The 18,705-nt window shown below is 42.7% G+C and overlaps 1 long non-coding RNA gene across 1 annotated transcript in view; it reads left to right on the top strand.

Annotated features, from left to right (window-relative positions):
* The first annotated feature begins 356 nt into the window (after positions 1–356).
* The window catches only part of LOC142430401 (uncharacterized), a 44,992-nt gene continuing 26,643 nt past the window's right edge, over positions 357–18,705 (top strand). Inside the window, exon 1 of the long non-coding RNA XR_012780637.1 lies at positions 357–430. This is a non-coding gene — a long non-coding RNA (uncharacterized LOC142430401). The remainder of the gene's footprint in view (positions 431–18,705) is intronic.

Consider the following 18,705-nt stretch of genomic DNA (forward strand, 5'->3'; position numbering starts at 1 on the left):
ACCTGAGAAGCCCTGAATTGTGTACTGGTTTTTTGTCGGGCTGTTGACTGCAAGATCAGCGCCAGAGACCGTTAGAAGAAAGAAGGGTCTTTCTATGCCCGTAATGTGTTACAGTCTCTGAAGCTCATGGGCTATCCTATAGGGTCACTATGAGTTGACATTGACTTGATGGCAATGAGCTTTTATGGCCCGAGGGCTGGACATTCTCCACCCCTGTTAAAAGAGAGGTCTTGTAGGTTTTATGGCTTTTAAAAATATGGTTTATTCCTTTGCTTTTATGTTTCGATATTCTTCCCATCCCAACCAGACCATTTCTATATTTTCTTCTGATTCTTTTATGGCTTTAGCTTTGACGTTGTGACTCAAAGTAAAACGGGATATGCAGGAATGGACACAACTTTTATGCACATGTTCAACTTTCCAGGTTTGGGTAAGTGTTTCAGAACTGTAAGCTTATATGTTTGATATGTTCATCTCAGGAACTGATTAAAAATCCATAACGTAAGAGAATAAAAACCCTTTCCGATGCATTCCCAATGTGCAGCACACGTGTATCTGATCTGCAACCGGCAATCATGTCAAAATGTGTCAGCTCATTTCGTATTCCTTTTAACTGCCCTTTGATTAAGGGAGCGCCCTATCAACTTATGTACGTTTGCAGTCAAATCTACTTTCAAATTATTAGCACCTGGTGGGAAACAGCCTTCCCATGCTAAGCACCATTTAAGAATATCCACTGCTGTTCACTAAATTCCAACTCATAGTGACCCTGAAGGGAAGAGTAGATCTGCCCCTTAGGGTTTGTAGGGCTATAATCTTGTCTTATTTATAATCCATTTGATGATTTTGATATATCATCATAAAGACTACATGTGACTAACTCTTTACACTGAAGCTTTGTTCTTGCAAAAAAATGGCAAATACAGATGTTGTGGATGTAGACCAAGCAGGTGTGGTGCTCGGCTGAAATGATAAATCACCAGTTCCAAACATCTTTATGTTGGAAAACGTGATGTCATTAATGCTTATCTTAAACCAGTGGGTCCAACTTAACTTTGTAGCCAGCAGAATGGTAAAACAGTTATGTGAATTCACTGTGCTCCACCAGTAATTATTAGAAAATAAAAGTATGCTGTAGTTTAGGGGGGGCAGCAAAATGTAGTTGTCGCTGTTGTTGTTTTTTGTGATAAAGGGATGAAGCCCTAAAATTCAAAAAGACTTTCTTACCATGAATTTGACACTAACCTGTGGTGACACCAGTCGTGCATGTTACGAGGAGAACTATGCTCTAGGGGGGTTTCAAGTGGCTGTGATTTTGGGGAACTTCCTCACCATGCGATGCTTCTGGAGTGTGGTTGAGTGGATTCAATCCACCAACTCTTGGATTAGTATCCCTCCTCAGACCATGTGCACCACTTAGGGGCATGGGCAGGGCCAAATGGTCAATAGGTTAAACTTGCAATCTGCAAGATCTCTGGTGCAAGGTCTCAACTCTGGCATGGGGAAGGACCCATCGGTAATGCATACTTAAATAAATATGGCTGTGTTCCAATCAAACTCTAGTGACACAAGGAGATCATCTGCCAGACTTGGCTTGTGAGGGATAGGTGGACTACCATGTGTAATCAAAGATCGTGTTCCTTCACAACTGAGTTTCTTTGAATTTGGCGTGTCCGAATCAGTGCCTGTGCTGGAAAAGAGACACAAGTGTCCCTTTCCTTGGTGCTTTAAGAGTTTAACTTGAATATCTTAAGAAACAATTAAATGTGCATCCAAATTTGTAATTTAGAGCGCTAGGTATTCAATATTGTGATAAATAAGGACAAACCCCAACAACTGTAAAGCACCCCTATGCTCCCCTGTCTCCTAGTTTCTGTTTCATTCAGGTAGCAAGTAGAGAATACAAGATTTCTTCTTAATACCATTTTTAAAAATTATTTTGTAAATCAAGATAACAGAAAACTTTCCTTCTGTTTCGGTCAATGCACCCAGGGTACAATAGACACCTGTGTATTCACTTCAGCTTGGGGGTCATTGATCACAATGCAAAGCTACATATAATGCTCAGGGACCCTGAGACCAGAAGAACTAAATGGTACCCAGCTGCTACTACCAATGTGTCTGAAAATTATCCTATAAAAAGATCTGGATGAAGTGAAAGAAAAATGTGGAACAAAATTGTAAAAAACAAAAAACAGCCTTTTGGGCCATAAAACCCAGGGGAAAGGGAAATGATGTAAGGAGTCCAGGAAGAAAAATAATGTTTGGAAACTGATTGTGGTAGCAATTGTACACTTCTTCTTGTTGTGGTTGTACTATGGAATGACATGACATAGGAATTAACTCCCAATTAATAATAAACTAAAAAAAGACCAGTGGAACCCCTGAGTCTATGGCCTTTAGTCACCCTTCTGGTCGGAAAATGAACCTATCGATGGATTGGCCTTCAGCCCAACTATAGATAGGTCTATTAAGGGGAGCAATAATGATTGAGAAGTATAATTTCTTAGAATCATCAACCACTGGAGGTCAAAAGGGCAGCATTTTCCCCAAGGACAAAGTTCAGAAGGGTTTGGAAACAAGGAAGAAGGAAATCGGGAAAATGAGACAGTAAGATACCGTATATACTCGAGTATAAGCCGACCCGAGTATCAGCCAGTGCAACTAATTTTACAACAGACACTGCATTAAGAATGTGCTGAAAACTCGGCTGACACAGGAATATAGATGGTAAGTCATGTTTAGTTGTGGGGATTGCAATCAATGACACGAAACGTGTATGAATTGCTGAGTGGAAAACTCAGCTCTGTAAACCTTCAACCAATTTATAATAAAAAACAATTTTAAACGTGGGACTCCCCACGGCACTAAACAAATGTATCTTATCTCTTAAGATTAATTTTTCAAGACAACTTTCTTAGGGACCTGGAAATTAAGGGTTGTTTTAAAAACATCATCACTCTTTGTTCATATCCTGTAAAACCATGGTTCTTATATTCTGCCTTAAATAATTTGGAAACTTGTAGTATTTCCAAATAAGTGTTTTTTGTATGGATAAGCCCATGCATGGGTTGAACTATAGGAATGGATTTAGAAAAAACGTAAAAAGGACTAAACAATCAAATTAAAAGGACTACTTTCAGCAGGATTGGTCATTAGTGTCTCTTAAGAGCCTCTGGATATTCTACCACCGATCTCCCAGCTCCCAGACTCTCACCTAACCAGCCTGATGATATGTGATGGTGGGCATTTCCCTCCTGACTGTCCCTTACCTTGTCCTTTGTGAGTGGTGTTCCGGGGCAGGGTGGGGTGGGGTGGGGTGTAGATGAAGACCAAGGAAAGGAAGTCTACATCTGTCTCATGATTCAAGGGAGAGTGCGTGATGGAAGAGAGCGAACTGGTGGGCCTAAGGTGAACAGGTAATAGCTAGGAAAGAAAGGCATTCAAAAGCACAGGGCATGGGGTTAATATTGTTTTAAACAGATTGTCCTTGAGGAAGAGAGTATTTATTGAAAAAGAAATTGAAAGTATCCATGAATTGATAAGATGGGCCATGATTGCCTTTGGTATGTTTCTTGCTCACTCTTAAAATACCATGTGCATACCCTCTCTCTTACAGACACAAACACAAGAAACGATTGATAATTTTCCAATTGCAAAAGAAATACACAATTAATGAGCAAACCCTTGAGAACGCACGAGTGCGCTGATAAGAATTACCTGTCCGTGACCACACAGAGGGATCGGTGAAAATTGGGGTTTATGCACTTCCCTGACTTTTTCCTTTTCCTCTGACCTCCCCTTCCCCTTTGTCCCTTTCTTTCTACTAATTTCTTCTTTTTACAAAAAAATAATCCACCTCCTCAGATACAATATTTCATAAATTGCATTTTTTTGGTTTACCAACATGTCCAAATTTCTCTACATCTCTTTACCATTGTGTGTTTTTCTGAACACAATTTAGCAGAATCATTTATCGGCTTCATTTAAATTTTCAGGTACAAAAAAAACCCCATAAGAGTTACAAAGCAATTCAGAAATGAGACAAAAATGAAGGTAGAGCTTTCCGCTCAGCTCTTCCCCTTGGAAGAGGGCCATAGGCAACCATGGCACCCAGCTGGAGTGGCAGGATCCTGAAGCCCCACTTCCACAAGGACCCGGCGGTTGTCCACGTGGTCCAACCAGCCCGTGGGGAAGATCCTCAGGCGCAAGGCCCCACCAGTTCAAGCGCCCCGCCCAATCGCCCCGCAACCTGTTGCCGGCCCAATGCGGCCCATCGTTCGCTGCCCCACGGTGCGCTATCACACAAAGTCCATGTAGGCTGGGGCTTCAACCTGGAAGAACTGAGGGTGGCTGGCATCCGCAAGAAGGTGGCCCTCACCATGGGCATCTCCGGGGACCCCCGGAGGCGCAACAAGGCCACCGAGCCCCTGCAGGCCAAAGGGCAGCGGCTGAAGGAGTCCTACTCCAAGCATACCTCTTCCCCAGGAAGCCCTGGGCCCCCAAGATGGGAGACAGCTCTGCGGAGGAACGCCAACTGGCCACGCAGCTTACTGGACCCGTGATGCCCATCCTTCTATGAGAAGGAGGAAGCCCAGGTTGTCACACAGGATGGACTTCACGGCCTTCGCCAGTCTCTGCCTGGCCCGTGCCAACGCCTGGCTCTTTGGCATCTGAACAAGGAGGCTGCAGGGCAGGATGTGGAAAAGTAGTAGTAGTTTAATAAACTCTACACACACACACACACACACACACACACATACACACACACACACACACACACAATCTCTCTCTCTCTCTCTCTCTCTCTCTCTCTCTCTCTCTCTCTCTCTCTCTCTCTCTCTCTCTCTCTTTCTCTCTCTCTCAAAGTAAAAACCTTAAATGCTGCTGCTAAATGTTCCTGACAGTTATTCTGATGACTTGAAAGGGGATGTTGGTTAGTATAAAAATTATCCTTGGGACATTTGGGGCTAAGGATACTTCCGGGTGCTGTCTTTCAAGGCAGGACTTCTCAGAGCCTTTACGACTTTACCACAGAGTTGGTGCTGCCTCTCAGCCATCCTACAGGGCAAGCTAGAACTGCCCCTGAGTTCCCGGAATCGTCACTGTCTCTGGGCGTCAACAGCCCCATCTCTGTCCCGAGGAGTGGCTGCACCTTGCAGTGAACGACAGACCTTGAGCACAGCCCAATTTGAAACCACTAGCCACCAAGGGCTCTCCTGTTCACAAAAGGAAGCTAAATGCAGTCCCCAAACTCATTTGATGAGAGAATTTAAAGAGCATCCCTCAGAACATACATTGGTAAACAGTTTTCTTTAGCCACCTCGGCACAGGTGTCCTGTCACAGCCTTGCTGATGAGCTACCTTTTAGGTGGTTAATGGAGAGATGTTAGGGTTTCTCTGACTTGAAACACACCTGATGGCAGTGAGTTTGAGGTGATTGAAGAAACTGGGTAAGAAGCTTAATAGGTCACAGAAATTTATCCATATCAATAATTGAGGGACTATGTTATCATCTCTAATGGCCGCAAACTCTTCCACTGTTTTTTATGCATGATGCGCTTAATCAGCCTCTTACTAGGGTGTATATAGGTTGCACGGCCCATCCCCGATTTTGTATTTGTAGATTATGCCAAAATCAACAGCCTTATATCTCTATTTTTTCATACTTGTCCAGTTACCCACTTAGGACAAATTCTTTAAAAAGAAATAGCACATGCCCTTTAATTTTATTTGTATTCCCAGATTACTGTTTCTGTCCAGGAATGTAACAGTTTTTCCTAGTAGTAGAATAAGAATTTAACTCAAGTGTCTACTGTCTTACTTCTGAAGGACAAAGAAAGAGAAGCAGAACGGGCTATTAGAAATACGTTTTGCTAAGTACTTGCAATTATTCACAATGCTGATTTATTCAGATTTTTAAAGTATGGGACCTGGAGGCTTCCCTCCGATGTCCTCAGCATTACAAAATATAAACATTTTCCATATTCTAAATCCCCAAATTGTTATATTCCCCTATAAGAAGCAACTCCAGTCACAAAGCAGAAACTTAGCTTCTGAGTTGTAAGCGCAAAGGAAACACATTTGGAAGCCGTGTGAAGATGTAGGACTAGATCCTTACGTTTCTCAAAGTCGTTTGCCTCTCCTTAGTAATTAAACCGGCCGTGCCGTGTCTGGCGTCCACTGGAATGGTGGCTGCACTTCACTAAAAGTCTCATCAGACATTTTCTTGGAGTTTACATTTGCCAGGGGGTGAGGGAGTCGCATCCTGCTTAAAATAAAAAGTAAGAAAGTCAATCTGTTTCATCAGATCTTGCCCCTCTGAGTCTGGGTCTCTGCAGAAAGGATTTTGAACGGCAACAGACGGGACAGAGCAAAGGCTGTTTTCCGCTTCTGTGATGGACTGAGATCACCAATGTTAACATTATCCCCAAGAATACTTTTTAATTTATATCAAAACTGTATAAACAGGGTCACCAGAGCGAAATGAGATGTCAGTGACCTGTGAAGATGAAGAAGTAAACAAAAGGTCTTAAAATAAGCATGTAACCTGAACACCTCGCAGGTCACCGCGTATGGAGAGGCCGTTGTTTACATAGAGATCGGGGAAATTACTTCGCACTAATTCTGTTTGTGGCAGGCACCTTCTTCCCGATCTATCAATGGAATGGCGATGGATGGGAGCTTCACTGTCTGCTTTGAAGGGCTGTGGAGAAAGGCGCAGGAAACATCCTTCACAATCACGGGGCAAATTTCGAAGCTTCCCATTCTGACCCGGAGCTGGTGAGCTCAAGCTAAATTCTTTAAGAGAGGTATTGGAGAGGCAGGAGGGCAGGTGTCAACCAAGATTAAAAGAGTGAAATACGGTGGGCAGGAAAAGGTAGATGGATTCACTAAGATGCACGTGTGGTCAAGGATCTCTTTGAAGCGGAAACTTCTGTCTTCAAAAGCCGTTCCACCCAGATGGAGAACAAATGGCATCATGTCATGGGGTGGCTAAAACACATGCTTTGGGTTCAAGGGTGAAGGAGTGGTGAGTCCCCCAAATTTCATGTGCAAGGGAGATGATGCATTTAAAAAAATCACTTCTATAATGCATTTAACCCCGCCCCCATCTCCAACCCCCCACTGCCAGTGAGTCAGTTCTGATACAGGGGTTTGAAGGTTGTGAATCTTGAGAGTTTGTGATTTTTTTTCTGGGAGCACATAGCCTCATATTACTCCTGTTGAGTGGACTGTGGGTGTGAACCACTGACTTCATGGTTAGCAGTCCAGTGTACTACCAGGGCCCCAATATAATGATGCATTGGTCACTGAAGCAAATAAAACACTTGAAGAAATACTTTTCCTAAAGGAAGCAAGGGCTATGTCAACCATCCCAGTAGATTTAGTGATTGTGGCTGTGTTATCACACTGTGCTATCATACTGTCTAGAATTTTAGTGAGGGTCTTCTATTAATAACTATGTGCCCCCTTCTAGCCCCTCCTCCAAAGTAATGCAACCTCCCAGCACCTGACTCCATTGTGGCAGTACTTTCTTCCTCATTATTTCCTGCTAGGATAGATGTCAAGAGTAAATGTGTTGCTACTTGCAAAGTAGTTGAAGATGCACTGTGCCGAGTTTTGCTGCTTATCATCCTGTTTGGTAGCTTCAATTATTTGATTTTTAATGACTTTGCTCCTTTAGGGTTACTTTTCAGAATGGAAACAATCCATAGGGTCCTTTCCAAAGCTTCTTAGTTAATAACTACAACTTGTTGCTGTTGTGCACTACCCAATAGATTACAACTCATACGGACACAAGATGATGGAGCAGAACTGCTCCCATAGGGTTTCCCAGCCTGGGATCTTCATGCAGCAGATAGCCAGGTCTTTCCACCCCCGATCTACTCATGGGTTTGAACCACTGTCCTTTAGGGTACCAGTTGAATGTTTAACCACTTCTCTGCCATCAGGGACTAATGAGCAGTGCATGTTGTTTAAATGGGATATCACTCCTGGAAGAAGAAGTGGGTGTTAGGGCCATGGAGAGAGGTTCTTAGGACAAACTTGACAGGTGTCGTTGAATTCAGTTCTAACTCATAGCCGCCCTATTTACATGAGGATGAGCACTGCCTGGTCCTGCTCCAGCCCCACAAGGGTTCTTAGACTTGAACCCACTGTCTCAGCCCCTGTGTCCATTCATCCAGCTGAGGGTCTTCCTCTTTTGTGCTGTCCCTCTACTATACCAAGCAGAGTGACCTTTTCCAGGGACTGGAAAAGTACACGACATGAAGTCTCACCAGCCTTGTGTCTAACGAGCATTCTGGCTGTGCTTTTTCCAAGATAGATTTGCTCGTTCTTTTGGCAGTCCAACTATTCTTTGCCACGGGCATAATTCAAATGTATCAATTCTTCTTTGACCGTTCTTATTCAATGTCCAACTTTCACATATATATGAGGTGATTGAAAAGACCACGGCTTGGGTCGGGCACACCTTAGCCCTCAAAGTAACATCTTTGCTCTTTAATCCATCATAGAGGTCTTGTGAAGCAGGTATAACAAATGCAATGCACCGTTTGATCTCTCAGTTAGTTTCCATGAGCATTAATGGTGAATCCAAGCAAGACAAAATCCTTGACAACTTCAAACTGCTCTCCATTTATCATGAAGTTACCTACTGGTCCCGTGGTGAGGATTTGAGGTTACTTTTTGTTTTTTGGGGGTGTGTGTGTGATTTTTAACATTAAGTTGTAACCCATATTGCAATCCTTGATCTTCAGCAGCAAGTGTTTCAAGTCCTCCTCACCTTCATTGAGCAAAGCGATGTCACTTACATATTGCAGGCTGTTCATAAACCTTCCTTCAATCCTGACCCTGCAATCCTCTTCATCGAATCCAGTTTCTCAGATTATTTGCTTAGCAGGCAGATTGAGCAAGTATGGCGAGAGGATACAACGCTGATGCTTACCTCTCCTGAGTTTAAATTATGCAGCAGCCCTGGTGCTGTGCATACAATGACCACTTGGTCCATGTACAGGTTCTGCATGAGAACAAAGCATTCCGGACAAACTGAACTCATCTTGAATCAGTTGCCATGGACTAGATCGGGACTCGTGACTGCATGTGGCAGAGCAGAACACGGCTTTACTGGATTTTCAATCGCGCATCGTTTGGAATTGAATCTCTAAGCCTTTCTTCCAAAGACACTTCTGGGTGGACTTCAACTTCCAGCCTCTTGGTTAGCATTTAGACATTGAGACATTGCAACTCAGGGCCTTATATCCCATCTCACTAATTGTGGCGAGAACCTGTCGTGTGTCCATGAAAAGCGACAGTGAATGCGTTGATCCCATTCTGGGAGATAAAATAGACAGTCACAGTACATTTTCTGGCTCCCTGGTGGTGTAGAGAGTTGCATGTTGGGCTGCTAGCCATCAGGTCAGATGTTTGAACCCAACAGCTGTTCCCGGAGAGAAAGCGGAGTCTTTCTGTTCATGTAAAGATTTAGTCTTGGAGACTCTCAGGTGCAGTCCTGCCGTGTCCTCCAGCAGGGCTGTGAGTTGGAATTGGTTCATGGCACGGAATTTTCTCTGAATTACAGGGAGGCAAATGTGTCTCCTCTGAAGGCAATCTTGGAACTAGAGAATGGAGTGGAATCATGAAGCAATCAGGCAGGTTGCTTGTGAAAAAGACTTCGTGATGGATTTCAGGAGTCTTTGCTTTGGATGTGGGTTTAGAAAGCATCATGAGGAAGAAAAGAGACAAAAGAGGCCTATTGTTTGGCTAAATAAAAACCAGATTATCATATCTGTTTCTGTATTTAATCTGTTACGAAGCCTCTGGAAAACTGCACTGTGGGCCATGGGAAGCATGAGAAGAGAAATGGCAAGAACATTTTCGTATTATGGTGAAAAGAGTTTTGAATTCACAGACTTCCTGCAAAGGTCCCAGGGGCTCGTCGAGGGCTCCCAGACCACATTTGAAGATGGCTCTGAGGACAGTCTTATGCTTGATCAAAACCGATTGACCTTATTTCATTTTTACAACGTACAGACTCTTGAGAAGTCTGTTGTTACTGTTGTTTTCACATTTCAGCCTTTCGGAATCTGGAACGTGTCTTACAACCGCCGTTGCCTTAGTGGCAGTGGGAACAGAGCAATGACGGTTTGCACCGACATGGTTGTCATCGGGGACCATTGACTTGGCTCCAACTCATAGCAACCCCGGGTGCAACAGCATGAAGCACCCCCTGGCCCCACCCCGTTCTCACCATCATTCTGATGTCTGAGCCTATGCTGCAGCCCCAGTGTTGATCCATCATGCCCAGTGCCTTCCTCTTCTTCTTTGCCCCTGTGCTTTACCCAGCACGAGGCCCTTCCCAGAGCCTGGTTTCTCCTGACACCACTTCCAAAGGTCCTGAGATGAAGTCTCCCATTCTTGCCTCGAAGGAAACTACTGGCAGTACTTCTTCTAAGGCAGATGTGTTCCGTAGTTCATGGTACTTCCAAGCTTCTTTGCTAATAGCACCGCCATTCATATGGATCCAGTCTTCTCCATCTTCCTTATTCCAGCTTTCACATAGAGGCCTTTGAAAATACCCTGAGTTCAAAGTAACGTTCTTGTTTTTATACATTTAAAAGAGGCTATACGCAGCCTATTTACCCACTGCACTGGGAAGTTTGATCTCTTGGCTGCTGCTTCGAGGAACATTGATGAAGGACGCAGGCAGGACAAAATCCTTGACAACTTCCATCTTTTCTCTGTTATCCATGCGTTAACCATTGGTCCAGTGGTGAGGCTTTTTGTTTTGTTTACATCGAGTTGTAGTCCACACTGAAGGCTGCATTCATTGATCTGCATCAGCAAGTGCTTCAAGGCCTCCTCACTGTCAGCAGGCAAGGTTTTGTCTTTTGCCTATGGTAGGTAATGAGACTTCCTGCGTATCAGCATAAAGTTGGAACAAGTACAGAAGCAGCCCTGACACACAACACACCTTTCCTGATTTGAAGCCATGCAGGATGCCCTTGTTCTTTTTGCACAGCTGCCCCTGGATCCATGTCCAGGTTCCACATGAGCACAAAGAAATGCTCTGGAATCCCACTCTTCTCAAGGCTCTCCAGTTTTTAATGATCTGCACATAGGCAGCAAAACACAAGCAACTACCTTTTTGGCATTCTCTATTTTGGGGGCAAGAACCACCTGACATCAGCAACAATATCCGTGGTTTCATATCCTATTCTGAATCCGGCCTGAACCTCTGGGAGCTGTCAATGTACTGCTGTGACCATTGCTGAATGATCTTCAGCAAAATGCTATGCTTCCGATGTCAATGGCATTGCTGTATAATTTGAGCATGCTGTTGGGTCACTTTTATTTGGACTGGGGCAAATATGCATCTCCTCCACTTGGCCATGTACCTCTCTTCCAAATTTCTTGGCATGAATGAGTGAGTGCTTCCAGGGCTTCGTCAGCTTGTTGAAACATTTCAACTGGTATTCCATCAATTCCTGTAGACTTGTGTTTGGCCAGCATGGACTTGGCCTAAGCTATTCCTATTGTAACCATTTTGAGTGAATTATGTACTTTGTTGCTACCATGTGTTGAGCTGAGGCTATTTAAGGACTTTTCCTTTAATATCATAATTTGGTTTGGAACAATTCCAAACCTTACTGTATCTGGAGAAAGGCAAGCAGACATATAAGACCATAAATCTGATGTTAGTGAAACTATTTTAGAAAAAGGAATGCTAATGCTAAATTTTCTTCCTGAACTTTTAATTGTGAATTGGGTGAAGGTTTACAAAATAGACTAATTTTCCGTTGGATAATTAAACACATTTTGATTCATGTCACTAATTGCAATCACCGTAATATAGCATCACTTATCCCACATTCTTCCTTTGTTTCTGTTTCCATTTATCCATCTTTCTTAATGATTCTGAACTTTTTCCTTGGGTAAATGCTGGCCTTTTGATCTTAGATGGTTGAATAATCACATGAGTGTATACATCCCTAGTGTTATTGTTTCCTTTATAGATGTAATATTTGGGTAAAAATTGAACCACAGAGATGAGCTCATTTCCAGAGCAGGAGGGTGGCTAAAGGGAATACTTGGAAAGAACATTGGGGCGTGGGGGAAGGGGGGGAGGGGTTATCAATCTCTACCCGGCCTGCTCTTTTTCCTTTTTTAAAGGTTTTGTTCCAATTTTTCTTTCACCCTATTGGGGACCTTCTAATTGGTAGTGAAAGTCAATACCGTCCTTTTCGTTTTTAAGGTATCAGAGTCATTGGAACCGGGATTGACACGGGCCATTAGTTAGCTGGACTAATTGTTTCCACGTGTCTTTGATCTTCCTTACTCTAAATTTCTTTGGCTGGGGAGAGACCAATAAACCAAGAGGTGGCTTCCCTCAAGCTTTTAAGACCCTGATTCCTCCTCACCAAAGTAGGATGTAGAACATTGTCTTTGTGGATAATTTTATGTCAATTAACCTTGGTGTCCCCTGAGACCATGATCCTGAGCCCCTGGGCCCAGCGACTGGCTTATCTCACTCAGCATCATGTCCTCAAGGTTCACCTATGTTTCAAGGTGTTTCATGGACTCTTTATTATTCTTTAATGTTGTGTAGTATTACACTATGTATATACACCAAACAAAGTTTTTTTTATCCATTCTTCCACGGATGAGCTTTTAGGTTGTTTGATCTTTTTGCTATTGTGAATAATGCTGTTGTAAACAGTGGTGTGCATGTATGTACTCATGTAGCATGTCTTATTTTTCTAGGAAACGTTGTTTCTAGTGTAGATGTATGGAGCCCACCACCATTTTGTTGGTTTGCCCTACTGTGATGGTAGCTTGTATGTTGCCGTGATGCTGGAAGCTATTCAAATTCCCGAAGAGTCACCCAAAGTGAACAAGTTCCAGCAGAGCGTCCAGACTAAAAACGGAGTATAAAGAAGGAATAGCCCACCCATTTCTGAGGAAGTAACCACCAAAAATCTTGTGAACAGCAGAACATCACTGTCATATCCTGAAAACCTCATGAGCAGCAGCAGACATTGCCATAGATACTGGGAGAAGATGAGCCCCTCAGCTCAGAATACGACTGTGGAAGAGCTGCCTTCTCAAAGGATGGTCAACCATCGTGACAGGAGTAGCTCATGGGGTATGAGTCAAAATGGAAAGAAACCGCTTCAAACATTATTAATAATGATTAATTAGTAATAAATGAAGTATGAATCTAGAAAAATGGAAAGTCATAAATAATGGGCTGGTTTAATATCCCAGGTTGTACGTTTTACTCTGATGGGAACGAGAGATTCAAGAAGGATGGGTTTGCGTTCATCCTCAAAAAAGACACGTCAAGATGCTGTGGAAGTACAATACTGTCTATTGGAGGATAATATCTACCTGAAGACAAGGAAATCCAGTCAATACAACTATTGTTCAAACTTATGCACCAATCACTGAAGTTAGTGATGAAAAAATTGAAGAATTTTACCATCATCTTTAGTTTGAAATTGATCAAACATACAATCAAGATGCATTGATAATTATAGTGATTGAAATGCAAATATTGGAAACAAAGAGGAAGAAAGGATAGTTGGAAAACATGGCCTTGGTGATAGAAACTAAGCTAGAGGTCACATGATGAAATTTTTATAGGACAGTGACTTCCACATAGCAAATACCTTTGTTCAACAACCCAAAGGCAATTTCTTCAGATGGAATACATAGAAATCAAGTTGCCCACATCTGTGGGAAGAGACGCTGGAGATGCTCAATATTAGCATCTAAAAACCAGGCCACGCTCTGACTATAGAAGAGACCATCAGTTGCTCATATATAAGTTCAGGTTGAAGCTGAAGAAACTTAAAACAAGTCCACGAGGGCCAAAATGTATCTCATCTGAATTTCAAGTACCTTTCAAGAACAGGTTTGATGCCTTGAGGATTAATGAGAACAGACTGATGAGCAGTGGGATGACATGAAGAACACCATACATGGAGAATGCAAAAAATCATTGAAAAGAGAGAAAAAAATTTTACCCTAGTGAATGAGCAGGGGAGTGCAGAGTGGACACTCAAAGCCCATTTGTAGGCCACTGGACATCCCCTTACAGAAGGCTCTCAGGAAGGAGACAAGTCAGTCAGGGTGCAATGTAGCCACGATGAAAAATACAACTTTCCTCTAGTTCCTAAATGCTTCCTCCTCCCCCTCCCATGCCCCCGGCCACTGTCATGATCCCAATTCTACCTTGAAAGTTTGGCTAGACCAGAGGATGTACACTCATACAGATAGGAACTGGAAACACAGGGAATCCAGGGTGGATGATCCCTTCAGCACCAGTGGTGTGAGTGGCGTTACTTGGAGGGCCGAGGGAGAGTGGGTTGGAAAGGGGGAACCAATTACAAGGATCTACATGTGACCTGGGGGATGGAAAACAGAAAAGTGGGTGAAGGGAGACGTCGAACAGGGCAAAATATGACAAACTAATAATTTATAAATTATCAAAGGTTCATGAGGGAAGGGGAAGCAGGGAGGGAGGGGAAAAATGAAGAGCTGATACCAAAGGCTTAAGTGGAGAACAAATGTTTTGAGAATGATGAGGACAATGAATGTACAAATGTGCTTTACATAATTGATGTATGTATGGATTGTGATAAGAGTTGTATGAGCCTCTAATAAAATGATTAAAAAAAGACCTAAATCCTCACACCTGGACCAATAGGTATCATCAGGATAAGTGGAGAAAGGGTTGACGTTCTCAAGGACTTCAACTTGTTTGGATCCTCAAGCAATGCTCGTGGAAGCAGCTGTCAAGAGATAACATGATGCAGTGTATTGGGTCAATCTGCTGCACAGGCCTCTCTAGAGTGTTGAAATGCAAGGATGTTACTTTGAGGTTTGAGGTGTGCCTGACCCAAGTCAGGGTGTTTTAAATAGCCTCTTATGCTTGTGAAAATTGAACATTGAATAAGGAACGTCAAAGAAGAATTAATATGTTTGAGTTGGGAGAAAGGAAAGGGGGTGTCAACTAACCCAAGGACAAGGGAACAACAAATGAATTAAATCGATGGATAGGAAGGTATAGGATGCCTAGTGGGGCTTAATCCAGGGCAATATAACCATGAGGAATTACTGAAACCTGAATGAAGGCTGAACATGATAGTGGGACAAGAGGAAAGTAAATGGAAATAGAGGAAAGAAGTAGAAGGCAAAGGACATTTATAGAGGTATAAATACAGACAAGTACATATGTAAGTATATATAATGATCTGAAAATATATGTATGTGCTTATATTTATATGTTAAGTAGTAAGGTAGCAGATGGACATTGGCCTTGACTCAAGTACTCCCTCAATGCAAGAACACTTTGTTCTAATAATCCAGCATTCTGTGATGCCCACCGTCTCGACATGATCACTGAAGACAAAGCATATGCATAAGCAAATGTGGTGAAGAAAGCTGATGGTACCTGGCTATCAAAAGATATAGTATCTGGGGTCTTAAAGGCTTGAAGATAAACAAGGAGCCATCTAACTGAGAAGCAACAAAGCCCACATGGAAGAAGCACACCAGCCTGTGTGATCACAAGGTGTTGATGGGATCAAGTATCAGGCATCAAAGACCCACAACAACAATGTCACACCAATGTCAATGAGGTGGGAGTGGGGGAGGGGGACAGGCACAAAGTGGAGACCCCAAACCCATCTGTAGACAATTGGACATTCCTTTACAGAAGGGTCACAAATAAGAGACAAGACATTCAAGGTGCAGTATAGCACCAATGAAACATACAACTTTCCTCTAGTTCTTTAATGCTTCACCCCCCCCACTGTTGTGACCTTAATTCTACCTTACAAAACTGATTAGACTAGAACATATACACTGGTACATATAAGAGCTTGAAATACATGTAGTCCAGGACAGTTAAACCCCTCAGGACCAATCATGAGAATAGAGATACCAGGAAGGGAAGGGGAAGGTGGGGGGAGGGGAGAAGGAGGAATCGATCACAATAATTGACCCCACCACACACACACACACACACACACACACACACACACACACACACACACGGACATGAACAACAGAAAAACTGGTGAAGGGAGACAGTGGACAATGTAAGAAATGAAAATAATAATTTATAATTTATCAAGGGTTCAAGAGGGTAGGAGGATGGGAAGGGAGGTAAAAATTAGGAACTGATATCAAGGGCTCTAGTAGAAATAAAATGCTTTGAAAATGATGATAGCAACATATGTACAAATGTGCTTGACACATGGGTGTATGTATGGATTGTGATAAAAGATGTAGGAACCCCCAATAAAGTTATTTAATAAAAAAAGATGTTGGAATTACAATGCTGATAAAAATATCAAAAGTACCATGGACTGCCAAAAGTACAAAATAATCTTTCTTTTTTTTAACATTTTATTAGGGACTCATACAACTCTTATCACAATCCATACATATACATACATCAGTTGTATAAAGCACATCTGTACATTCTTTGCCCTCATCATTTTCAAAGCATTTGCTCTCCACTTAAGCCCTTTGCATCAGGTCCTCTGTTTTTCCCCTCCCTCCCTGCTCCCCCCTCCCTCATGAGCCCTTGACAATCCACAGATTATTATTTTGTCATATCTTGCCCTATCCGGCGTCTCCCTTTACTCCCTTTTCTGTTGTCCGTCCCCCAGGGAGGAGGCCACATGCAGATCCCCGTAATCGGTTCCCCCCTTCCAACCCACTCACCCTCTACCCTCCCAGCATTGCCCCTCATCCACCCTGGATTCCCTGTGCCTCCAGCTCCTATCTGCACAGTGTACAACCTCTGCTCTATCCAGTCTTGCAAGGTAGAATTCGGATCATGGTAGTTGGGGAGGAGGAAGCATTCAGGATCTGGGGGAAAGCTGTATTCTTCATCGGTGCCACATTGCACCCTGACTGACTCATCTCCTCCCCTAGACCCCTCTGTGACGGGATCTCCAGTGGCCAACAAATGGGTGTTGGGTCTCCACTCTGCACTTCCCCCTTCATCCACTGTGGTAAGATTTTTTTTATGCAAAATAATCTTTCTTGCAAAAATTGCAGCCAGAATGAAACTTAGCAACAAGGATGGTGAGACGTTGTGTCACATACTTTGCACATGTTATCCTGAGAGACCAGTCTCTGGAAAAGTACACCATACTCGACACAGTAGAAGGGCACATAAATGATTGAAGCCTCTCAAAGAGATGGATTGACAATGTGGCTGCAATGGCGGGCTGGGACGTAACAATTAGGATGATGGTGCAGGAGAGGGGACAGTTTCCTTCTGATGTGCCCTAACAGCAACAACTAGAGGGACTTGGGGGTTATATGGTACTTCTATTCCCACCTTTTGAGCAAGCGCTATGCAATTATCCACAGGAGCGGCACCTTTGGCCAACACTGTCAGCAGCATACCAGGGGGCTTCCCCCAAAATGGAATTTTTTTTCAAAGCTATGTATTTATTTATTTTTTTACAAAACAACCTAATCACCTTCTAAGTACTCTCCATTACACTTAATACATTTGTCAAATCTTTTTTCTTCTTCTTCTTCTTTTTTTTTTTTTGCAATTCCATTCTTGGGAACATTTTTCATACTCTTCTTTTTGGATGGCTGACAATACCTCCCTTGCTTTTTTGCTTCACCTCTTCTATGTCATCAAATTGCTTGCCTTTCATGTCCCTCCTCATTCGTGGAAACAAAAAGAAGCCACATAGAACAAGGTCAGGTGAGTAAGATGCATGGGGCAAGAGAGGTATGCTGTGTTTTGCCAAAAACTTGTACACTGGGATGACTGTGTGAGTAGCAGGTGCATTGGTGTAGTGGTAAAACCAGTCCCCCTTCTGCTATAAATCAGGCCTTTTTTGTCATACACCATTACGAAATCTTTCCTGAGCCTCTAGATAGAAAGATTGGTTTACAGTGTGACCTGGTGGAATGAACTCCAAATGCACTATGAGTTGACATTTTCGTCCTTTTGGGAAGTTGATGGACTTCCAGAACGAGAGTTGTCATCAATCAACATTTCACCTTTTTGAAATGAGAAAACCACACGTACACTTGAGTTTTTCCCACAGCACTGCCCTTGTAAGCTGTGTTCAATACCACAATGGTTTCTGTGATAATTTTTCCTGAGCAGGAAACAAAATTTCACAGCCTCGTGCTGTTGTTTGTTTGTTTGTTTGTTTTTTAATTGACCATCACACACACAAAAAACGAAGTTAGAGTAAAACTGCTTTTATAAAAAAAAATTCACTGTGATCAAAGAGAAACTTCCCAGGCAATGCCACTGGATGCACCAACTCAGAGCGGGTTCCTTGATGCTCACCCAGTGGGAAAGAATATACAAAGTTCCACCCCCTTTGCGCCATTCCATTTTTTGGGGGGTAGCCCCTTAAATGAGGGTCCTAGTTTCTCTACAGCCTCACCAGCCTTTATTTTCAGTTTATTTGTCCTTTTATATTGGTTATTAATTCCGGGGTGAGGCAATAGTGTTATTTTGATTTGTATTTTTCAAACACTAATGATTTTGAACAGATTTTCATATTTGTTGACTACCAGGTGTCTTATTTGAGTATCTCTTTATGTCTTCTGCCTATTTTTAATTAGATTATTTGTCTTTTTCTTATGGAGGTGCTGACATGGTCTATACTTTTTAGAGATTATTCTCTTGTCAAATATACCACT

The sequence above is a fragment of the Tenrec ecaudatus genome, chromosome 17 (assembly GCF_050624435.1).
Source record: "Tenrec ecaudatus isolate mTenEca1 chromosome 17, mTenEca1.hap1, whole genome shotgun sequence".
NCBI classification, from domain to species: Eukaryota; Metazoa; Chordata; class Mammalia; order Afrosoricida; family Tenrecidae; genus Tenrec; species Tenrec ecaudatus.